Source organism: Eumetopias jubatus, unplaced genomic scaffold (assembly GCF_037043125.1).
Source record: "Eumetopias jubatus isolate StellerSeaLion01/CBP00866 unplaced genomic scaffold, mEumJub1_p1.0 scaffold_8, whole genome shotgun sequence".
NCBI lineage: Eukaryota > Metazoa > Chordata > Mammalia > Carnivora > Otariidae > Eumetopias > Eumetopias jubatus.
Window position 1 is genome coordinate 142,205,768 of NW_028274814.1, and position 23,998 is coordinate 142,229,765.

At 49.9% G+C, this 23,998-nt stretch overlaps 1 protein-coding gene and 1 pseudogene across 8 annotated transcripts in view; both read left to right on the forward strand.

The window, feature by feature from the left end:
* The first annotated feature begins 2,744 nt into the window (after positions 1 to 2,744).
* The window catches only part of PPP6R2 (protein phosphatase 6 regulatory subunit 2), an 87,178-nt gene continuing 65,924 nt past the window's right edge, over positions 2,745 to 23,998 (forward strand). For 5 of the 8 annotated variants that reach the window (XM_088025442.1, XM_088025446.1, XM_088025447.1 and 2 more), the window contains exon 1: positions 2,745 to 2,934. The gene's annotated coding sequence lies outside the window, so the exon portion shown is untranslated. Of the gene's footprint in view, positions 2,935 to 5,643; positions 5,734 to 19,132; positions 19,274 to 23,998 lie in introns of those variants that run through there. The other 3 variants (XM_088025443.1, XM_088025444.1, XM_088025445.1) reach the window with 3 other exon arrangements.
* LOC114218570 (U2 spliceosomal RNA) lies at positions 22,307 to 22,416 on the forward strand (annotated as a pseudogene).

Consider the following 23,998-nt stretch of genomic DNA (forward strand, 5'->3'; position numbering starts at 1 on the left):
TGCTTCAGCTCCAAACCCACCTCGGCTTCCCTGCTCTGCAATAATGGAGCTGGATCCTAGAAACATTTCTCTTCTGCATTTGGTAAGATGTTAAGTTCTGCCCATAGAGAGTGTTGGAGAGGGACTTCCTGGTTTAGGTGTGCATTCTTTTTCTTCTGTAGCTGCCAGAGCTACATGTGGGAGACATGCAGTGGTCTGTGAATGGCTTCCCACCGAGTTTCAGCATCAGCCTTGTGGGCAGATTCTCAGGGAGTCCCACGGACACCTCGGCAGAACTGGCCTGCAGCTTGGAGGGGTATATTCTTGTCCATCAGCCTCTACTCATATCACCTTTATCCCTGGACAACCCAGAGAATGTCTCTGTTATCCACTGGGCTGCAGTCACACAACCCAGCAACACAGAATGAATTCCCACCTTGGGGAGGGGACCTCCCTTCCAAGTTATGTCCTTTCTTGAATATAGAGTTCTCTTCGCTCCTTTGTAATTTGTCCCCTGCTATCGATAATTTTTATATCAAGCTTTCTCTGTTGAAGTCATTGTGTGGTTTCTGTCCCCTTATTGGACCATGACTACAGAGACAAAGGGGAAGAAACCAAGCAGGGAAGGGCTATAAGGTGTGTATGTGTGCATGGACATGGGTGTGCATGGGTGTATGTAGGCTTGAGATTTGAAATAGAGAGATGAGGGAAGCCCTCACTGAGAAGGGGACAAAAGAGTGAGATCTAGGAGGAAGTAAGCAGAGCAATAACTAGAGGAAAGCATGGGCAAGTGGGCTGTGGCAGGAGGTTATCACGACTGAACCAAATGAACGAGGGGCAGAGTAGGGGAAACGGGAACAGATCACACAGAGCCTTGGAGTAACAGCAAGGACTCGGCTTTCTGGCTGTATGAGAGAAGAGCTGGGGGAGGGATGTGATGGGCTTGTTTTCATTGGACCCCTCTAGGTGCTATGTTGATGTAAGCCGGCCTGTAGCAAGAATCCAGGATAGAAGCAGGGAATTCATTGGGAGGCTGCTGTTACCAGTCAGGTAAGAGAAATTGGTCTTGGACTGGTGTGTGGTTGTGCAGAGCTGGCCATATTTAAAAGTGGAGGGACTTGCTGATAAATCTAGTGTGGAATCTAAGAGGAGAAGGGCCCAGGCTGACCTCAGGCACTGTGGCCTGAGCACAGGAAGAACAACAAAACAGACAGAGGGTTGCGGGCACTCACACAGCAGAAAAAACAGTGGGAACATTTCTGGCATTCAGCCCTCTGGCCCTGAGGCCCCATTCTGCAGCTCAATCCATGGCTCCGCCAGCTTCTACTATAAGGGTCCTTCACTTGCAGGTGTGCAGGGCATTTCTCTTCTTGCTTGTAGGGCTAATGCTTTTTTTTTTTTTTTTTAAGATTTTATTTATTCATTTAAGAGAGTGAGCAGGAGGGAGAGGGAGAGAGAATCTAATGCAGACTCCCCACTGAGCACAGACACAGGGCTCAATCCACAACCACCAGATCACCACCCGAGCCCAAACCAAGAGTCAGATGCTCAACCCACTGAGCCTCCCAGGTTCCAACGGATCTTTTTTTTAACCCCTAATTCCTGGAAGTTGACCCTACAGAACTTGCTAGATATCTGCCCTGCGGATGCTGGGGGAAAGTGTTCAGGGGCAGATGTCTCACCAGAGACATTCTGCTCTATAGCCCCCAAGGGGGTGCTGGAGAAGCTGCCGTCCGCAGCAACTGGCCGCAGGAAGACCGAACCTGGAGGTGGTGCCTGCTACCTGCGGAGCGAGCCCCAGAATGAGCCCCTTCTCCCGCAGCGTCTCTCCTGCACCCTCTGCTGATAGAGTTTGGCATAGCAACGGCCCGGATCCACTTTTTCCGAGCGCACGGTGAATTTGGAGGGGATGCAGCTCGTGCTAGATACTCCTTAGGTGTTCGATTTCCATTTCCAACATTTCCCCGCTCTTCACGCTGACTCCTGAAATAATAAATCTCATTGTACTTTATTTTATTATTATTTTTAAAAAGATTTTATTTGAGAGGAAGAGTGAGACAGAGAGAGGGCATGAGCAGGGGGAGGGTCAGAGGGAGAAGCAGACTCCCCGCGGAGCAGGGAGCCCGATGCGGGACTCGATCCCAGGACCCTGGGATCAAGACCTGAGCCGAAGGCAGAGCTTCACCGACTGAGCCACCCAGGCGCCCAATAAATCTCATTTTAGAGATCAGTTTGATTGAATTAACTGGGCACACATTTCAATGTGCAAAACACTCAAGCACCCGTGGGGCACCTGGAAAAAAGAGTGAGTCTGGTGGCTCCCCGTCCAGGTAGGAAACAGGACGCAGAGGGACCTGCGCATGGCACACAGGTGACCGTTCACGCTTGCCATGGCCGTGCCCACCGCAGGTGCCAAGGAGTTCAGGGAGCATCCAGTGGGGGAAGGCTTCAAGCAGAGGAAGCCGGCAGAAAACGGGGAGACCCCTGTCCCAGGTGTGTGACCCGCAGATCATTTCAGGCCTCTGGAGGGCTTGTTCTGTTGCTGACATGGCATTATCCCAAAACAAGTTAATTAAGCTTGTACAGAAATTTGGTAGTACTTCAGAGAAAAATTGACAGGAGAAGGGCGCCGCCGCCGCCGCCCCGCCCCCAAGGTTCGGCCCCGCCCCGGCGCGCGCGCCCCCGCGCCAGACACCGCCCCCGGCGTGCGTGCGCGCGCGCTCCCGCCGCCGCCGCCATTTTGGAGCGACCCTAGCGCCGCCCGCGGCCTGAGCCGGTCCCGAGCCGCTGGCCGGCCCGCGCCGTGTCCGTGGGCGCCGTGTCCGTGGGCGCCGCGCCCGGCCGGGCCCATGTGCGTGCGGATAGCCCCAGGTCGCCCGGGCTTCGCCTCCGCCAGCGCCCTGGCCTCCACCCGGGCCTCCGAGGAGCCGCCGCGACGCCCGGCCCGCGGGGCAGGTGAGTGCGGCCGCCCGCCGCGGCTCTTCACAGCCCGGCCCGCCGACCCGGCCGCGCCCGCCGCTGCCCCCGCCGTGACCGCCCCGCTGTTGGCGCACCAGTGTCTGTCCGCCCCGTCAGTGTTCACCCCGTCCGTGGCCCCCACCGCACTGCCCCCCAACGGTGTCCCCCCCCACGGTGTCCCCCCCCACGGTGTCCCCCCCCACGGTGTCCCCCCCACGGTGCTCGCCCCACGGTGTCCCCCCCACGGTGTCCCCCCCCACGGTGCTCGCCCCACGGTGTCCCCCCCACGGTGTCCCCCCCCACGGTGTCCCCCCCACGGTGCTCGCCCCACGGTGTCCCCCCCACGGTGTCCCCCCCCACGGTGTCCCCCCCCACGGTGCTCGCCCCACGGTGTCCCCCCCACGGTGTCCCCCCCCACGGTGTCCCCCCCACGGTGCTCGCCCCACGGTGTCCCCCCCACGGTGTCCCCCCCCACGGTGTCCCCCCCCACGGTGCTCGCCCCACGGTGTCCCCCCCACGGTGTCCCCCCCCACGGTGTCCCCCCCACGGTGCTCGCCCCACGGTGTCCCCCCCACGGTGTCCCCCTCCACGGTGTCCCCCCCCACGGTGCTCGCCCCACGGTGTCCCCCCCCACGGTGTCCCCCCCACGGTGCTCGCCCCACGGTGTCCCCCTCCACGGTGTCCCCCCCCACGGTGCTCGCCCCACGGTGTCCCCCCCACGGTGTCCCCCCCACGGTGCTCGCCCCACGGTGTCCCCCCCACGGTGTCCCCCCCCACGGTGCTCGCCCCACGGTGTCCCCCCCACGGTGCTCGCCCCACGGTGTCCCCCCCCACGGTGTCCCCCCCACGGTGCTCGCCCCACGGTGTCCCCCTCCACGGTGTCCCCCCCACGGTGTCCCCCCCACGGTGCTCGCCCCACGGTGTCCCCCTCCACGGTGTCCCCCCCCACGGTGCTCGCCCCACGGTGTCCCCCTCCACGGTGTCCCCCCCACGGTGCTCGCCCCACGGTGTCCCCCCCCACGGTGTCCCCCCCACGGTGCTCGCCCCACGGTGTTCCCCTCCACGGTGTCCCCCCCCACGGTGCTCGCCCCACGGTGTCCCCCCCACGGTGTCCCCCCCCACGGTGCTCGCCCCACGGTGTCCCCCCCACGGTGTCCCCCCCCACGGTGCTCGCCCCACGGTGTCCCCCCACGGTGTCCCCCCCCACGGTGTCCCCCCCCACGGTGCTCGCCCCACGGTGTTCCCCTCCACGGTGTCCCCCCCCACGGTGCTCGCCCCACGGTGTCCCCCCCACGGTGTCCCCCCCCACGGTGCTCGCCCCACGGTGTCCCCCCACGGTGTCCCCCCCCACGGTGTCCCCCCCCACGGTGCTCGCCCCACGGTGTCCCCCTCCACGGTGTCCCCCCCCACGGTGCTCGCCCCACGGTGTCCCCCCCACGGTGTCCCCCCCCACGGTGCTCGCCCCACGGTGTCCCCCCCATGGTGTCCCCCCCACGGGCCCCCCCCACGGTGCTCGCCCCACGGTGTCCCCCCCACGGTGTCCCCCCCCACGGTGCTCGCCCCAGCCACCCCCACGTCTCCCCCTCGCCTCCCCCACTCCGTGTCCCCGAGGCACGGTCCACCTGCGCCCCCGTCGGGGGTGCGCTCCTCGCCTGTCTGCCGCGTGTGTCCGTGTCCCCGCGCCCCTCCGACGGCTCCTTCCCTCCCCCCGCCCGTGGGGGGCCCTGGCCCACGGGGCAGCGCTGCGCACCTGTTGCCGCGGGACTCCCCTCCCCAGCGCCCGGTCGTCGCTGCCCCTCTGTCTGCCGCCCGCGTAGCTTCCCTTCTCCGGCCTGTCGCCCCCCGTGGCCTGCTCCCCCCAGTGCCCCACGCCTCCCTCCCGCCCCATCCGCTCCGCCTCCCCCCGTGCCCTTCGCCGGCCCCCTGCCGCGGTTCCCTGAGCCGTCGCCGGCACGTCTTCCGCACCCGCCCAGCCTGCCGCGTGCTGTCTGGGGGCCTGTCTGCGTCGCCCACCAGTTACTGACCGCGCTCGGTCCCTCCCGTGCCTCCCTGCCTCGCTGCACCCCTCCCCCTTCGGTCGCTCTGCCCACCTGCCTTGCCGCCGTGGCCTTCTCCAGCCTGCTGTCACCGGCTCCTGTGGCCTCGCGGACACTCTCAGCTCTTACCTCTTCACGTTGCTTGCTTTCTGGGTTCTCTTCCATCTTGGACTTTCTGACTCCCGTCAGCTGGGCTCTGGAAGGTGAGAAGCAGCCAGCTAAGAGGAGAGCTGGGGGGTGGGCAGGGTCTCCCAGGCGAGAGCACGCACAGGCCGCGGCCCGCTGCTGGATCTTCGGCAGGAACCCAGAGGAGACGAGCACGTGGCCAGGGGGAGATGGACGGGCGCCAGAGAGGGCCGTCGCCGGAGTCAGGCTTTTCCTTGCCGGCCGTGAGCCTGAGCCGTGCGGGACCGGGGATGGGGGAGAGGTGGTGTTGGTGTGTGGGCGTAGTTGTGGTTTAGACCTTGCAGGTCTACTTCGGTGTTTGGAGGCAGAGCTGTGGGACTCGCAGATGCGTGGAGAGGGCTCAGGGTGATTTCTGGCCTCTTGGTGGCACAGATGGGTGGACTGGCACTGTTTACTGAGCTGGGGAAGCAGGGTGGGGTGCTGGCAGGAGCAGGGCGTTATTCTAGGTTGGAGGTGGAAAGTAAGGTTTTCTCTTGGTTCAAAGTAGTGGGAGAAGTCTGACACACCCAAGGGTCATTAGCAAGAAGATACCTGGCAGAAGAACCTGGAGCCCAGAGGAGAGCTCAGGATGCAGGTAAACGGGACCTCAGCACAGGGGTGATGTTTAAAGGCTTGGTAATGGCAGTATATTTACACAGACACACAGCACAACATATTGACCATTTATTGTGTGCTGCAGCCTAAAATGCTTTATACGAGTTATTTAATCCTCACAGGAACTCTAGGGTATAGGAACTACTATCACCCATTTTACAGATGAAAAAGCAGGTATACAACAAATAGATGATTGACTCAGGATTTACATCTCAGACAGCTGACTAAAGCCCCCCCCTTCCTTTTTCTTTTGGTTAAGGAAAAGGCTAACTTTGAAAATACTGTTTAAAATTTTTGAATAATAATGGTAGCTGATTATGTACCAGGCATTTTTGTGTGTATACGTCTGTGTTCCAATAAAGCTTTATTTAGAAAAACAAGCCCAGGCACTTTTTAAAGTGCATCACATATACCATCTTATTTATTTATTTTAAACAAAGTGCTTTACCTTTTATTATCCCTGTATCTTTGTGAGATATAACACACATTTTGACGAAAGGAGGTACATGACTTGTGCAGAATTTTCTATAAACCAGAGTGAAAACCAGTGCTAAATTTTGTATTTTGACACCTAAACCAGTAAGCATTTACTTTTTTTCCCACCCTCCTCCCCGTCTGCCTCCTAAGCATTTACTTTTTAAAACGACTTAATGAGGTAGTTACTTTTGATATTCCTATTAATATTCACATGAAGACACCGAGGCACAAATTAAGGAATGTATCCAATGTCACAATAAATAAATGGGAGACCCAAGACTCAGCTGAGGTGGTCAGACTCTAGAGCTCGTGCTTTTCACTCTCACCTTCTGTGGGTGGCTCAGGCACAGGGTAATCTGAACTCAAGAGTAAAATTCGGAAGGTACCAAAGTAGGTATTGTGGAGTCAGTCTCGTTCTCACCCCATTCCTCAAGCATCCTCAGCCATCGTTTTCTTGGAAATCATGTCCCATCTGTGTACAGCAAGCAGCCTTCTTTTTAACACAGAATGTGCAGTCTTTTGTTTATTTTTTTAGTCTTTTATTTCTTTAAAAATATTACAGGGCGTCTGGGCGGCTCAGTCAGTTAAATGTCTGCCTTCGGCTCAGGTTGGGATCCCCGGTTTTGGGATCGAGCCCTGAGTTGGGCTTCCTGCTCAGCAGGGAGTCTGCTTCTCCCTCTGCCTCTGCCTACCCCCGTTGCTTGTGTGCTCTCTCTCTCTCTCTTTCTGCACTCTCTCAAATAAAATCTTAAAAATATTCCACTAGAAATTATTGAAGAATATTTTACACCCAATGAAATGTACAGATCTTAAATATGTTTGATGAATTTTGACAAATGTATACACCAGTGTGTACATCACTTATGTCAAGATACAGAACATTTCTGTCATCCCTAAAAGTTCCCTTGTGTCCTTTTTCAGTTACTACAACCAGCCTTCAAATCCTGAAGTGACCATTGTTCTGATTTCTGTCATTACAGATTGATTTTGTAGGTCCTCCAACTTCATATAAACAAATTCATGAAGTATATGCTGTTATGTGTCCGTCTTTTCCTCAGGGTAATGCTTTTGAGATTTATTTATTTACTTTTTAAGTAATCTCCAGTGTCCAACATGGGGCACTAACTCACGACTCTGTGATCAAGAGTTTCACACTCCACTGATTGAGCCAGTCAGGTGCCCCTTGAGATTTATTGATTTAAATGCTTGTATCTGGGGGCGCCTGGGTGGCTCAGTCGGTTAAGTGTCTCTCCCTTCAGCTCAGGTCATGGTCTCAGGATCCTGGGATGGATTCCCACATCAGGTTTCCCCCTCAGCGGGTATCTGCTTCTCCCTCTGCCCCTCCTCCTGCTGGTGTGTGCTCTCTATCAAATAAATAAACAAAATCTTAAAAAAAAAATACTTGTATGTGTATTTTTTGCTTTTTATTTGAGTAGTAGTCATTTGCATGAAAATATTTCTTTTCCTATCGATGGATATTTGGGTTGCTTTTACTTTTTTGGCTATTATGACTAAAGTCAAGATTCTTTTTTTGTTTTTTAAAGATTTTATTTATTTATTAGAGAGAGAGAGAGTGAGAGACAGCACGAGAGGGAAGAGGGTCAGAGGGAGAAGCAGACTCCCCTCCGAGCAGGGAGCCCGATGCGGGACTTGATCCCGGGACTCCAGGATCATGACCTGAGCCGAAGGCAGTCGCCCAACCAACTGAGCCACCCAGGCGCCCCTAAAGTCAAGATTCTTATGCAAGTCTTGTGGATATATTTTTTTTTTTTTTTGGGTAAATATTTAGGAGTGGAATTGCTGGGTCATAGTATAGATATATGTTTAACTTTTTTAGAAACTGCCAAACTATTTTCCAAACTGGTGCCACTTTACACTCCCACCAGTAATGTATGAGAGTTCCAGTTTTTCCGTATCCATGCCAGCCCTTGGAATTGTCAGTCTTTTTAATTTTAGCTATTCAGGTAGTAGTGATATCTCACTGTGGTTTTAATTTGCATTTTTTTTTAAAGATTTTATTTATTTATTTGACAGAGACACAGCAAGAGAGGGAACACAAGCAGGGGGAGTGGGAGAGGGAGAAGCAGGCTTCCTGTGGAGCAGGGAGCCCGATGCGGGGCTCGATCCCAGGACCCTGGGATCATGACCTGAGCCGAAGGCAGACGCCCAATGACTGAGTCACCCAGGCACCCGTAATTTGCATTTTTCTGATAGATAATGATGATGAAAACTGTTTTGTTTTATTTTTGGTGAACGCTTTAAAGATTTTATTTATTTTAGAGAGAAAACACGTGTGTGCGCTCGCAAGCATGGTGGGGGGGGCAGAAGAGGAGGGAGAGGGACAAGCAGACTCCGAGCCTGTCATGGGGCTTGATCTCCCAACCTCGAGATCATGACCTGAGCTGACCTGAGCTGACCTGAGCAGAAATCAAGAGTCAGATGCTTAACTACTGAGCCCCCCAGTTGCCCCCTGGTGGACAACTTTTTATTTTTTTAAAAGATTTTATTTATCTATTTGAGAGAGGGTCAGAGGAGAAGCAGACTCCCCGCTGAGCAGGGAGCCCGATGCGGGACTCGATCCCGGGACTCCAGGATCATGACCTGAGCCGAAGGCAGTCGCCCAACCGACTGAGCCACCCAGGCGCCCCTGGACAACTTTTTATATGCTAACTGGCCCCTTACATTTTTCTTGTGAGGTGTCAGGTTTTTAATCCACTCTTTATTGGATTGTTTGTTTTTTAAAAGATTTTTATTAGAGAGCATGCTGTAGCGGGGGGAGGGGCAGAGGGAGGAGAGAACCTCAAGCTGACATGCTGAATGCAGAGTCCTTGGGCTGATCCCATGACCCTGAGATCATGACCCAAGCTAAAATCCAAGAGTCCGGCGGCCAACTGACAGCCACCCAGGTGCCCCGCATTGTTGGTTTATTGTTCATTTTTTTTTAAAATTTTTATTTATTTGATAAGAGAGACAGCGAGAGAGGGAACACAAGCAGGGGGAGTGGGAGAAGCAGGCTTCCCGCGGAGCAGGGAGCCTGATGCAGGGCTCGATCCCGGGACCCTGGGATCATGACCTGAGCTGAAGGCATATGCTTAACGACTGAGCCACCCAGGCGCCCCTATTGTTCATTTTAAGAGTTAAAATATACATATATATGTGCTGATTATGAGTCCTTTATGATGTGTGTTTGTGTATTTGTGTGCAAGGAGTGAATATTTTTTTCTATTTTATGGTTTGCCTATTTTTTTCTTTTTTTAGAATTTTATTTGCTTTTTTTTTTAAAGTTTTTTTTTAATCTTTTTTTTTTAAGATTTTTATTTATTTTTATTTGAGAGAGAGAGAAAGAGAGATAGCACGAGAGGGAAGAGGGTCAGAGGGAGAAGCAGACTCCCTGCTGAGCAGGGAGCCCGATGCGGGACTTGATCCCAGGACTCCAGGATCATGACCTGAGCCGAAGGCAGTCGCCCAACCAACTGAGCCACCCAGGCACCCTTATTTGCTTTTTAAAAAGGATTTTAGTTATTTCAGAGACAGCACAAGCATGAATGGGGGGTGGGGCAGAGGGAGAAGCAGACTCCCTGCAGAGCAGAGAGTGTTATGTGGGGCTTGATCCCAGGACCCCGGGATCATGATCCCAGCTGAAGGCAGGTGCTTAACCGACTGAGCCACCCAGGCGCCCCAATTTTATTTACTTTTTTAAGAGTAATCTCTGCATACAACATGGGGCTTGAATTCATGATCCCAAGATCAAGAGTCATATGCTCTACTGATTGAACCAGCCAGGTACCTCTTGCCTGTTTTTTCTTAATGGTGTTTTTTGATGAACAGAAAATTTTAACTTGGGTGAAGTAAAAAAAATATGTCAATATATATATTTTTAAAATTTATTATTATTTTTAGTAATCTCTGCACCCCGTGTGGGGCTCAAACTCACAACCCTGAGATTGAGAATCACATGCTTCTCCAGCTGAGCCAGCCAGTTGTCCTGTCAGTATATTTTTTTATGTTTATTATGTATCCTAACAGAATTTTGCCTGCACCAGTGTTGTGAAGACAGACACTTTTTCTTTAAGATTTTATTTATTTAAGAGAGAGCGTGTGCGTGCAAGTGCACAAGGAGGGGGAGCTGCAGGCAGAGGGAGAAGCAGGCTCCCCGCTGAGCAGAGAACCTGACGTGGGGCTTGATCCCAGGACCCTGGGATCTTGACCTGAGTCAAAGGCAGATGCTTAACCGACTGAGCCACCCAGGCGCCCTGCTTTTTCTTTTTTTAAAATGTATTTGAGAGCGAGCACAAGTGCACAAACGGGAAGAGCAGGGAGAGGGAGAGAGACTCTCAAGCAAACTCCGCACTGAGCATGGAGCCCGATGTGGGGCTCCATCTCATAATCCTGAGATCATGACCTGAGCTGACACCAAGAGTTGGACACTTAACCAACTGTGCCCCCCAGGCACCCCCCCTTTTTCTTGTAAAAGTTTTTTTTTTAAAGATTATTTATTTATTAGAGGGCATGAGAGGGGAGAAGGTCAGAGGGAAAAGCAGGCTCCCCGCCGAGCCAGGAGCCCGATGTGGGACTCGATCCCAGGACCCCGGGATCATGACCTGAGCTGAAGGCAGTCGCTTAACCAACTGAGCCACCCAGGCGCCCAAGAGTTTTTTTTCTATTTTTTGTTAAAGATTTTACTTATTTATTTGAGAGAGTATGAGCGGGGGGTGGGGAGGGGCAGAGGGAGAGGGAGAAGTAGACTCCCCGCTGAGCAGGGAGCCCAATGTGGGGCTTGATCCCAGGACCCTGAGATCATGACCTGAGCCAGAGGCAGATGCTCAACTGACTGAGCCACCCAGGCGCTCCCCATTTTCTATTTTTTAAAGTTATTTGTTGTAATATACAAAAATAATTGGTTTATGTATACTGATCATGTATCCTGCAACTTTGCTCAATTCATTTATCAGTTCTCATAGTAGGTTTGTATATTCCTTTTTTAGATTTTATTTATTTGAGAGAGAGAGAATGAGAGATAGCACAAGAGGAAAGAGGGTTTGTATATTCCTTTGGATTTTTCTACCTATATAATCATATCATCTTGAAGGAAGACAGTTTTACTTTTCCTGTGCAGTTCTAATGCCTTTTATTTCTCTTTCTTGCTTTATTATACTGGCTAGAACCTCTAATACAGTATTGAAGGGAAGTGGTGATACTGGGCCTTCAGTGGTTGAGGAAGTTGCTTTCTAGTCCTATTTTGTGGAATATTTTTTCTTTTTTTTAAATGAAATCCAGGGCCCTTTTTTCTTTTTTTTTAAGTTTCATTTATTTATTTGACAGAGAGAGAGACAGCGAGAGAGGGAACACAAGCAGGGGGAGCGGCAGAGGGAGAAGCAGGCTTCCCGCGGAGCAGGGAGCCCGATGCGGGGCTCGAACCCAGGACCCTGGGATCATGACCTGAGCGGAAGGCAGACGCCCAATGACTGAGGCACCGAGGCGCCCCATATTTTTTCTTTTTTAATTATGAAAGGGTGTTGGATTTTGTCAAATGCTATTTCTGCATCTACTGAGATTATTTGATTTCTGTCCTTTATCCTATCAATATGGTGTGTTAATGGATTTTCAGTTGTTAAAGCAGCTTTACAGTCTTAGGATAAGTTCTCGATGTGGTGTGTAATGCTTTCTATATGTGGCTAGATTTGATATGCTCGTGTTTTGTTGAGGGTTTGTTTGTTTATATTTATAAGAGAGATTTACGTATGACTTTCTTTTTATATGATATCATTGGTTTGGTAATACCAGCCCTTTAGATGAGTTGGGAAGTTGTTCTTTCCTTTTTGAAGATTAGTTTTCTCTATAGGATCATTTTTCTTCAGCCTGAAGCACTTCCTTCAGCATTTCTTATATTTTGAGTGTGCTGGGGACAGAGTCCCTCAGCTTTTGTTTGTCTGGAAAGGTCTTTATTTTTTTATCATTTTATTTTATTTTATTTCATCATGATGAGTGTACTCTCTAACCCTCATCCCCTATTTTCCCCATCCACTCATCCACCTCCCCGTTGGTGACCCTGTCTGTTCTCTGTAGTGAAGATGAAAAGGTCTTTATCCTCTGGTTTTGAAGGATATTTTTGCCGAACATAGACCTCTGGGTTGATAGCTTTTTTTTCTTTCAGCACTTTTAAGAATTCATGCCATTGTTTTTTAGCATCTGTTATTTCTGATGAGAAGTCAGGTATCATTCTTAACCTTTCTTCCTACTGTGTTTGAGGTGTTTTATTATATTTTAAGATTTATTTATTTATTTTTAGAGAAAGAGTGTGCATGTGTGTGTGTGGAGTGTGGGGGGCAGAGGGAGAGGGAGAGAGAATCTCAAGCAGACTCCCCGCTGAGCATGGAGCCCGATGTGGAGCTCCACCCCACAACCCTGAGATCATGACCTGAGTCAAAATCAAGAGTCGGACACCCAACTAACTGAGCCACCCAGGGGCCCCTACTTCTTATTATAAATACTTTCCTTTTTATTAAAATTTTTTCTCTTTCAATTTAACTATAATTTTCTAGGTGTAGTGCTTTTGTATTTTTCCTTTTAGGGATTTACTTAGTTCCTTGAATCTGTGTGTTGGTATATTTAATCAACTTTGGAAGGTTTTTGGCCATTGCCTCTCAAATACTGAGAGGCAATGGCCAAAACCTTTCCCCTCTCCTCCTGGGACTTCAGTGATACTTATTTTTAGATTGACATCCTCCCATAGGTTGAATATGTTTCTATTTTTAATATTTCTTTGTCTCTGTGTTTACATTTGTGTGTTTTCTATTCTGTTTTCACAGTCACTGTTGTCTTTTTTGTGTTCATTGTGTTAATTCCACCCAGTAACATTTTAATTTCAGATACTGTATTTTTCAGTTCTAGAACTTCCTTTTGTTTTTTTTGTCAAGTTTGCATTTCTCTGCTAATATTCTTTTCTTCTTCATTCCTTCTGATGTTTTCCCCAAATCTTTTAATGTATTTATAATTGCTGTTTTGAAGTTCTCATCTGCCAATTCCAACATATGGTCATTTGTGGGTCCTGTAGATTGTTTTTTCTCTTGATCATGGGTCACATTTTTCTGCCTTGCATGTCTAGTAATTTTTAATTCTATAATGAACATTATGGGTGGTACATTCTAGAGACTCTGTTTTGGGTTATTTTCCTATAAAGTGTTGAGTTTTGTGAAGGCAGACTGTTAAATTTTTGGGAGATCATCTTGATCCTATAGAAGCATGTAGCCTGTAGGGTGGATCTTTTGTTTTTGCTCTAAATTTTGAGACATAACCTTTCAGTTCTGGAACATGGTTTTTATTCCTCTAAGGTGTGGCCTGTCTAGGTTTTTAATGGAAAACCTTTCTAATTTGGCAGAACTGAAACTCCAAATTCTGTCTCCCCAGGATTGGACAGCTGCTGACATCTTTGCTTAGCTCTTTCTCCTCACAACAGTTGCTTTCTCCTTCGTGTTTTTCAGCTTTATTGACATAAAATTGACAAAATTATAAGTTATTTAAAGTACATTATGATGATTTGATATATGTATGCATTGTGAGAGGACTCTCCCTATCTGGTTAATCATCGCATCTGTCACCTCCCGTATTCGTGTGTGTGTGTGTGTGTGTTTACATGTAGGTTGTGCTCTCTCAGCAGATCCCAGCTACTCCATACAGTGTCAGCTGCCATAGTCACCACGCTTCATACCACACCCTCAGGCCTCACTCGTCTCCAAGTTCAGAGTGTGGACCCTCGACCAGCCTTCCCGTCTCCCCTGCACCTGGCCCCTGGCAGCCACTTTCTACTCTGTTTCTATGAGTTTGACTCTTTTTTTTTTTTTTTGCTTGATTTGTTGGTGTCTCCTCCTACCATGTGCAGTTTAGGAGTCAGCCAAGGATTTGGGAGGAATTTTATGCAGACTTATGGGATTTTCCCTTTCAGTTTCAGCCATTCTTTTTTTTTTTTTAAGATTTTATTTATTTATTTGAGAGAGAGAGAGACAGCATGAGAGGGGAGAGAGTCAGAGGGAGAAGCAGGCTCCCTGTGGAGCCGGGAGCCTGATGCGGGACTCGATCCCAGGACCCTGGGACCATGACCTGAGCCGAAGGCAGTCGCCCAGTTTTAGCCATTCCAATAGCCTTGAACTCTGACCTCTGTTCCTCCTGTAGTAAGACAGCTAAGCCTGCAGTCATCTAGTACTGTCGCCTCGTGTTCTGAGAGAGCTGGGAAGTGCCGTCAGGTCAGAAGCCGTTTCAGTGTGGAGCTCAGAGTTCGTTCTCCTTCCAGTAATTGTGTTTCCTCCAGGTTCTTCATGTTTCTGGTTGTTCCCCAACACCTTCAAAGAGCTGTTTTTTATATTTTGTACAGTTTATTATTAGTGGTAAGAAGATTAGTCTGATATGAGCTGGAGCTAGAACTTTCAGGCTTTTTTTTTTTCAATTTTTAAAAGATTTTATTTGTTAGAGAGCATGAATGCAAGCATTAGCAGGGGGAGGGGTAGAGGCAGAGGATGAAGCAGACTCCCTGCTGAGCAGGGAGCCCAGCATAGGGCTCGATCCCAGGACTCCAGGATCATGACTTGAAGGCATATGTTTAACTGACTGAGCCACCCAGGCATCCCAGACCTGCACTTTTAAACCCTGCGTTATACATGCCTGACAGGGGAAGACGAGGGAGACCAGGGTAAACACTGGGGTGTGCCCACTGTGGAGGTGAGCACAGGAAATAGAAGCTGACCTGGAGTAGCTCTGGGTGCTGGAGGAGACTAGGAGAGTATGGCGTCAAGGAGGCTAAGAGAGGCTGGTACTTAAGAGTCTGGTGGCAAGCTGTGGGGTGTAGAGTGAGGGAAGGGCTGAGAGGTGGTCCTTGGTGGTCATTGGCTTCCTTGACAAAAGTAGTTTGGTGGCATGCTGGGGAGAGAGGCCAGATGGGAGGAGAGGGGTTGGGGACAGTAGTTCTTTCAGGAAGCATTGCTGTGAACAGGGATTGGAGAAATGTTGTCTGTGGGGCAGGGGGTGTGTGTGCCTGTGTGCATGCACAGTGACAGGAATATGCTAGTGGAGGGCAAGGGTCTGGAGACACCAGAGGAGCAATCTTGGGAGAGTGCGAAGGGTGGGGTCCAGAGCATGGGTGGAGGGACTGGCCTTTGGTGGGAGCAAGGACCCTTTTCTCCACTGTAATGGGAAGGAAAGCAGTGGATGTGGTGATTTGGGTTGGTAGATTTGATAGAGGGAAGATGGGAGAATTCCCTCTTGAGACCTTTGGCGTTTTTTATGAATTAAGGGGTAAGGTTATTGGAGAGTTGAGAGAGTAGAAGGAATAAAATGGTTGTTATGGTAGTTACGTATTGCTTTGTTACAGAGCACCCCAATGATTAGTGACTTAAAATAGCAATCTTTCTTTTTGCTCATGAGTCTGTGGGTTGAGCCCAGTTTGGGCTGGGCCGGGCTTGCCTGGCATGGCTCCTCTCTGCTCCTCTTGTCCGCCTGGCTTCCCATGTGGCTGGGGCCTTGGCTGGGTCTTTAGGGCTCTCTCCAGGCTTCTGTCAGCCTCAGGGAGGCTGGATAGGGCTTCTTCACACACTGTCCCAGGGTTCCTAGAGGGCAGGACTGGAAGCTGGCTCTGAAAACGGCACCTGTCCTCTGCTGCCCCCTGGTGGTTACAGCAGGTCAGAGGGGTCACAGGATGGGCAGGTGGATTTCACTTCCTTTTTTTTCCCTCTTTTTGACCTGACTTCTGGGTGCAAGGAGCTATATAGAATTAGCGCCCATCTAAAATTTGTCTCAGGGGCACCTGGGTGGCTCAGTCGTTGGGCGTCTGCCTTTGGCTCAGGTCGTGATCCCAGGGTCCTGGGATCGAGCCCCGCATCGGGCTCCCTGCTCCGCAGGAAGCCTGCTTCTCCCTCTCCCACTCCCCCTGCTTGTGTTCCCTCTCTCGCTGTGTCTCTCTGTCAAATAAATAAATAAAATCTTTAAAAATAAATAAATAAAATTTGTCTCAGTTGTCTTAAGAGAGGGAAACTTCTTAGAGTTCAAAGGCTATGCTATATTAATGTTCACTTGAGATGTCTGGTCATTAGCTTTTGTTTTTTTTTTTAAGATTTTATTTATTTGATAGAGAGACACAGCAAGAGAGGGAACACAAGCAGGGGGAGCTGGAGAGGGAGAAGCAGGCTTCCCGCTGAGCAGGGAGCCCGATGCGGGGCTCGATCCCAGGATCCCGGGATCATGACCCGAGCCAAAGGCAGACGCCCAATAACTGAGCCACCCAGGCGCCCCTGGTCATTAATTTAAAATGAGTAAAACGGGCGCCTGGGTGGCTCATTTAAGCATCTGCCTTCAGCTGGGATCGTGATCCCGGGGTCCTGGGATGGAGCCCCGCATTGGGCTCCCCGCTCAGCAGAGTCTGTTGCTGCCTTTCCCTCTGCCCCTCCCCGTTGCTTCGCACGTGTGTTTGCACGCTCGCTCTCTCTCATAAATAAATAAAATCTTTAAAAATAAATAAAATGAGTAGAACTCAAGCCAGGTTTCCTCATGGAAGCCTTTGACCAACTCCTGCTCCCTGACTAATGATAACTGCGGACGTTTATTGGGCACTTAGTTTGCCAGCCATGTTTTGAGCACTTCATACAGATTATCTTGCTTGATACTCACATTGTCCTCTGAGAGATATACCATTCTCATCTGTACTGCGTAGTTGGGGGACTGAGACATAGAGTTTAAGAACTGTAATCAGGTCAGTAAGTGGAGGGGCTGACCGCAGACCAGGCAGCTGTATGCGGGGCCAAGGATGCGGCCGCCATGGCTCAGTGCCTTTGTACAGGGCACGTCCTCCGCTCGTAACCATCGTGGTGTTAACACACACAGGCCGGTGTGCTCCGTGCCTGTGGCAGGTTCCATGCACTGAGCTTTGCCCCAGTCAGCACTGCTATCCACCCTGGGAAGCTGGTATTTTTATCCCTGTCCATAGAATGCCCCAGGGCACAGGGAAACAGTTGCTCCATCCTCAGGCTTAAAGGTAGGACCCTCTCTGGGTGGAGACCTTGAAGATCTGCTAGAGGTCAGGCTCCTGAGGGTGGGGCTGTGTGTCTCATTCTCTTCATTTGTTGCTGAGTAGAGGGTGCCCAGTGCCCTGTCTGTGGGCTGTTAGCAACATTGAAGCCTTTCAGGGCTCCTTTTCAAGAATGTAACTGCCACCTGCCAGCCCATGGACTGCCCCTTTCATCAGTGAGATGTAATTCACATACCATAGAATCACCCTTTAATGTATGCAGTTCAGTGGCTTTTAGTACATCCACAAGGGCAGCCAGCACCAGTAACTCCAGAATAATTTATCACCCCACAAAGAAACCCGTTGACTGCTCCATTTTGGAGACGTGCCCTTCTCTCCTCAGGGTCGCATTCCCCTTTGAGTCTCTGAGACCCTCCTCTGTCCCTTTCGTGGCTCAGTCCTGGTTAGTACCTTCATGTCATCTCCCCCCATCTTCATAATCCTTTCTGTAACTCCTTTGATACCTCCTTTTTTTCTTTATTGACGGGGCCAGAATCTGGTGTCATGTGGAGATTGAGAATATGGACTTTGCTGTCAGCCAACCTGGGTTCTAGTTTTTTTTTTTTTTTTTTTTAAGATTTTATTTATTTATTTATTTGAGAGAGAGAGAGCACGAGAGGGAAGAGGGTCAGAGGGAGAAGCAGACTCCCTGCCGAGCAGGGAGCCCAATGCGGGACTCGATCCCGGGACTCCAGGATCATGACCTGAGCTTAATGCAGTCGCTTAACCAACTGAGCCACCCAGGCTCCCTGGGTTCTAGTTTTGAATTGACATTTATTAACCTGTGGCCTTGGCCAGTGCTGTATTTATCGAGATCTCTGCTTTTTAACCTGTGAACTGGGGTTAGTGGTTAGTTAGTTGTACTGAGCTCATGCAGTGCCTGCAAACAGTGAAATGTCCATAAAAGCAGCTCCTGCTGTTTTCCTTTCTCCTGGCAGGTGCAGCCTGCAGTCAGAGTTCCTTGGCTTAGTTGTCTTGTGCTTCTGTTTGGACTCCGCTCTGGCCACTGCCCTGGTTTCTGCCCTGGTGCTTGTTGGGATTTTATGCTGCCTGTTTGGCAGCGCTTTTTAGCCGCACGTCTCCACTTACTTGTCCTTCCAGGAATCCGGGCCCAGAGTGTGCCCTGCCTGCCCTTGGTTCTGGTTCTCCCAGGAGTACGGTGCCGAGAACACATGCAGTGCAGGCACTGTTTGGTGTTAGTTGTGGGTGGGTGCACACTGGGCCCTTGCTGTGGTATGCCTCTGGCTCCCCGTACAGGCAGACCCCAATCTAACAATGGTTCAGCGTTTGATTTTTCAACTTTACGGTGGTGTGAAAGTGGTACGCATTCTGCAGAAACTGTACTTGGAATTTTGAATTTGGATCTTTCCCCTCGGCTAGCAGTATGTGGCACCATCCTCTTGTGACGCTGGGCAGCAGCCACAGTCCCCAGTCAGCCCGTGATCGCGAGATCAACAACCGGTACCCTGACAGCCGTGCTGTTCCTCACCTTGAGGACAGTAGGCGGTACATTACACGAGGTATTCGGCATTTACTGTAAGTTGAGGAAGATCTGTAGTTGACTCCTTTTCTCCCTGGGCCTCAGGGAGGCTTCTGGTGTTGGCCACTTTCCTAGACCAAGTGGCGGCAATCATGATAGCTCCTTGTCACTGAGTCCCATCTTTACTTGCATCACACACACACTGGGCACATGCCCAGGACTGCAAGACTAGTCAGTGATGGAAACTGGATTTCATGCCAGAGAGCCCCCACCCCCACCCCCCCATGCTCAGGTCTGCCGCCCTGGTGGGCTTTTTGTTTGGGCCTCTGTGTTTGTCTCCAGGAGGGAAGAGGAGGGTGTGTGCTGACAATGCCAGCAGGCTCCATCCTTAACCAGGCAGAGTGGTCATGACGACTAGCAGTGAGTAGACAGAAGGTTTTCAGCTCTCCCTTTGAGTCATCTCTTCATCATACTCAACAGCCAGGAGGAAGCTCTTGAGAAAACCAGGAGAAGGTGAGAACCTGCTCAGGCCTGACAGCTCTTGTTCAAGGTGTCTGGTGGGGCTATGTGTTGGTCACCTTTCTGAGACTGAGCTCCATCAGTGGGGGGGAGAAATGGGGCTTTTGGGAGCTTGAAGCCCCAGGAGTGTGCAGCCACCTAAGCAGGCTGCTGTTGGGGTTAGTGGCACTCAGGCTAACTGCAAGTTGTTGAGTTTTCACGGAAGGCCAGGTGTGAGGTGGATACACTGCCTCTATGTGGGTCCCGTCTCATCCTTGTGGCTCCCAGGCTGGAGCCAGCGGGGGCACGAAGGCAGGCTAGCTCTCCGGCAGAGACACCGTCAGCCTGAAGATGCACTTATTCTCTGTAGTGTTGGCTCACATGGTGTTAAAAATTTAAATTAGTTGTTAACATTTGAAGATTTGGGGATTTAAGAAAATTTGGGTTTCGTGCTTTTCTTGTAGATACTGGCAGATGTGTCCCCTTGCCCTGTGTCTGCTATGGACCTGGCCCCGCTCCCGTGGTCAGCCCTGTGGTCCTGCTGCAGACGTCGCTCCACCTGCCGTCTTCTCTGTCTGGCAGTTCCCTTCCCCTTAACACCTTCCCACCCTGCAGCCCTTTGCATTGCAGCCCTTGCGTTGGGACGTGGCCAAAGAACTGGAAATCTGGGACTGGGCACTGCCCTGTAGCCACTGTAAGACGACTCCTGCTCTGCAAGTGTGAGGTTAGGGGATTCACTTCTGAATAGAGCTGGCTTCCTTTCTAAAAAATTCCTTTGCACCCTCCTGGCATCTGGAATTAGCTATAGGCTGTGCTCTCCTGTTCTCTGACCGCAGCTCTCACGCACTCACTCTCCAGGAACAGGCTCCACTTTCTTCTTGGCCCCTTTTCTGGGGACACCTACCAGAGCCAGGAGCTAGAAACCTGCAGGCAGGAGAGGCTCAGCTGTCCGCAGCTGCTCCCTCATCAGCCTGCGGGCCCCTCCCAGTCTCTGCTCCCAGACACCCCCCTGGCCGGGGAAGCTCTCACTGGCACCTGTGTTGGGATCGTTTTTCTCTGTTGTTTCCCCAGTTATTTATTGTGCTAGGAAATGTTGTCCTCTAGAATGTCAAGTTTATTTCCATATATTTGTATATCTTATTCTCTGATAGAGCTTTTTTAAGAAATGGATTTTTAATTGTTAACAAAGTAACAAATATGAGGCTTCTAATTAAAAGATCGGTTCTTACATGCAGCCTTCCCCTCCCCTAGTTCTATTCCATAGAGACAACTGTTTTTGAACTTTTTTTTCTAAAGATTTTATTTATTTATTTGACAGAGAGAGACACAGCGAGAGAGGGAACACAAGCAGGGGGAGTGGGAGATCTCCATCTGGAGCAGGGAGCCTGATGCGGGGTTCGATCCCAGGACCCTGGGATCATGACCTGAGCCGAAGGCAGATGCTTAACGACTGAGCCACCCAGGCACCCCTGTTTTTGAACTTTTTTTTTTAAAGATTTTATTTATTTATTCATGAGAGACAGACAGAGAGAGAGAGGCAGAGGGAGAAGCAGGCTCCAAAGGAGCAGGGAGCCCGATGTGGGACTCGATCCCAGGACCCTGGGATCATGACCTGAGCCGAAGGCAGATGCTTAATGACTGAGCCACCCAGGCGCCCCTGTTTTTGAACTCTTAATAGCTGTTTAATTCTGGTAGTTACTTCCATAGGTTAATAACAATAAAAACTCACAGCAGCTAACATGGACTAAGGCCTTTCGTGTGTCAGGTGTTGTTCTAAGATCTTTACGTTGATTTCTTCTGTTAATTCTCACTGGCAGTGTACCAGGTAGGGTGTTACCTCACCCTTCATAGATGAGGAGCCCAAGGCCCAGAGAGAGGCTAACTGACTTGCCCAAGGCCTCTTCTTTTTTTTTTTTTTAATTATTTTTAAAGATTTTATTTATTTATTTGATAGAGACAGATAGTGACAGAGATAGTGAGAGGGAGCACAAGCAGGGGGAGAGGCAAAGGGAGAGGGAGAAACAGGCTCCTTGCAGAGCAGGGAACCCGATGCAGGGCTCGATCCCAGGACCCTGGGACCATGACCCGAGCCGAAGGCAGATGCCTAACTAACCGAGCCACCCAGGCGCCCCAAGGGGCCCCCAAATTAAAATTATTTTAATTTTTTAATTGTAAATTATATATAACACAAAACTTATTTTAATAATTTTTTAAATTTTTTATTGTTATGTTAATCACCATACATTACATCATTAGTTTTTGATGTAGTGTTCCATGATTCATTGTTTGTGCATAACACCCAGGGCTCCACGCAGAACGTGCCCTCTTTAATACCCGTCACCAGGCTAACCCATTCCCCCCCCCCCCCCTAGAACCCTCAGTTTGTTTTTCAGAGTCCATCGTCTCTCATGGTTCGTCTCCCCCTCCGACTTACTCCCCTTCATTCTTCCCCTCCTGCTATCTTCTTTTTTTTTTTCTTAACATGTTGTATTATTTGTTTCAGAAGTACAGATCTGTGATTCAACAGTCTTGCACACATTTTAATAATTTTTAAGTGTGCACTTCAGAGGCACTAAGCACATTCACCCGGCTGTGCACCAGTCACCCCTGCCTGTGTCCAGAACTTTTCTGTCTCCCCAAACTGGAACTGTCCCTATCACGCTATCTCCTCCCCCAATCCTTCCCCGGTCCCCAGCCCCCGGCCCCACCATCTACTCTCTGTCCCCCTGGGTCTGACCACTGCAGGTGCCTCCTAGAAGTGGAACCAGACAGGATTTTTCCTTCTGGGTCTGGCTTATTTCACTCAGCACAGTGTCCTCAGGGCTCCCCCGGGTCGTGGCAGGTGTCAGCAGCTCCTTCCTTTTTAAGGCTGAGGATGTGATTGAGGATAGATGCCCACGGCCCTCTACCTGCCTCAGGGAGAAGAGAATATCATCCTTAGAAGGTCAGACTCTGAAGCTCAGCTCTGTTAACCTTTGGACCTCCTGTGGATACTCCATTAGGTGACCATGCAAGACATCGCTGAGTCGTCTCCTGTTAGACAACCTGATTGCTTCTCGGCCTTTTGGCTAAGATCAACTGTACTGTGTGTTCCTATCAGTTTAATATTAGACAACCTGACTACCTATTTTCATGAAGTAACGTCTCTCCCATTCCTCTGCTGTCGGACACTTCCACTGTCTGTTTCCTGGGGATGGTCTTTGAAAATCCTCCTAGGATTGAATCACCAAGGAGCCCCACCCAGTCTGGGTGACTTGTCCCAGAAAGCCTTCAAACAACCATGTTTCCAGGGACTGGTTAGACATGCTCCATCTTAAGCTGGTGGAACCTGGCCTCCCACATCCAGGGGAAGTCCCACCTTTCGGCATTTGGCAGAGACTGGTCTGGGTAGCAAGGGTACTAGTTGTCTTCCCTTAGATTTGGTGATCTCCTTTTAAGGTCCCCCAAGACTCTTAGAATGTGGCTCACTAGGCCAGAGTTTTCTGATGGGTAATTACACACCTACACATATGCACAGATAGAGATAATTAGGTAACAAATCTCTAGATACCCTTTACTTAGCTTTGTCTGGGAACAAGAATGTCCTGTCCCCATCAAGCTCCTTCTAGCCAGACTAAGAATCAAATTGACATGAGACTGATTAACAGGAGAAAATAAAATTTAATTTTGTATGTATAGGGAATCCAAACAGATATGGAAATTCCAAAGATAGGCAACATAGTATACATGTCATTCTGAACTAAGGAGAGGGGCGGGGCTTTGGGACTTCAAAGGGAAGGAATGCAATTCATAGGAAGGTGAGAAAGAGTAAATGTTTAGTAAACAGATGTTTGCTGCCACTCAGGAACAGTGGGACGCGGAGAGGACTTGGATCAGACAGGCCTTGCTCTATTTCTCCCTGTCGGCCTTACCTAGTTCATAGTATGATGTAGTTATCTATGGTGATAGCTCTTTTTGGAGGAGCTCCTCTATCTAAATTCTTCTTAGGCAGTTGAAGGGGAGGTAAAGAGCTTTTCCTGGATTTGCTGGGTTTTGATGACTTTTTAACTCAAAATAATCTTTATGCCAAAGTGGCCCATTTTGGGGCAGCCTTTGCCATTGGCCTCTGCAGTTTCAGTAGTTACCACATTCTGACAGTCTTGCTTTGCCTGTCTGTACTCCCAATCTTTTTTTTTTTCCTGGTGTATTTAAAAGCAAATTCTAGAAATCATGAAATCATGCCATTTTACATGCCTGCTGATCTCAGGTCCATACTCAGCCTAAAAAGTGCCTTCTATAGTTGGTTGGTTCGAACCGAAGTTAAAGTGTCACACTGTTAAGTGTCTCTCAAATCCCTTATTCTTGGAGCTGCCTACCCTTTCTGTGTCATTGGTTTGTTGGAGAAATTTGGTTATTTGTCCTGTAAGCTCCCACATTCTGGATTTCACTAGTTGCCTCCTTTTGTATTGTTTAACTTGTTCCTTTCTCTCATATTTCCAGTAAAGAGATTGACAGGGTGATTAGATTTAGGTACAACTTTTTTTAGGTAGGAGAACTGAACAGGTGTGATCTGATGGATTTTAATGTAATATCCACGGGAGACCTGAATTTTAAAACATTCTCTTTCCATTTTATATCCATTTCATTTCAGAACTTTTATTTCTCTGTCAAGATGTGAAAAGAGGGGTGCCTGGATGGCTCAGTCGGTTAAGCGTCTGCCTTCGGCTCAGGTCTGATCCCCCGGGGTCCTGGGATCGAGCC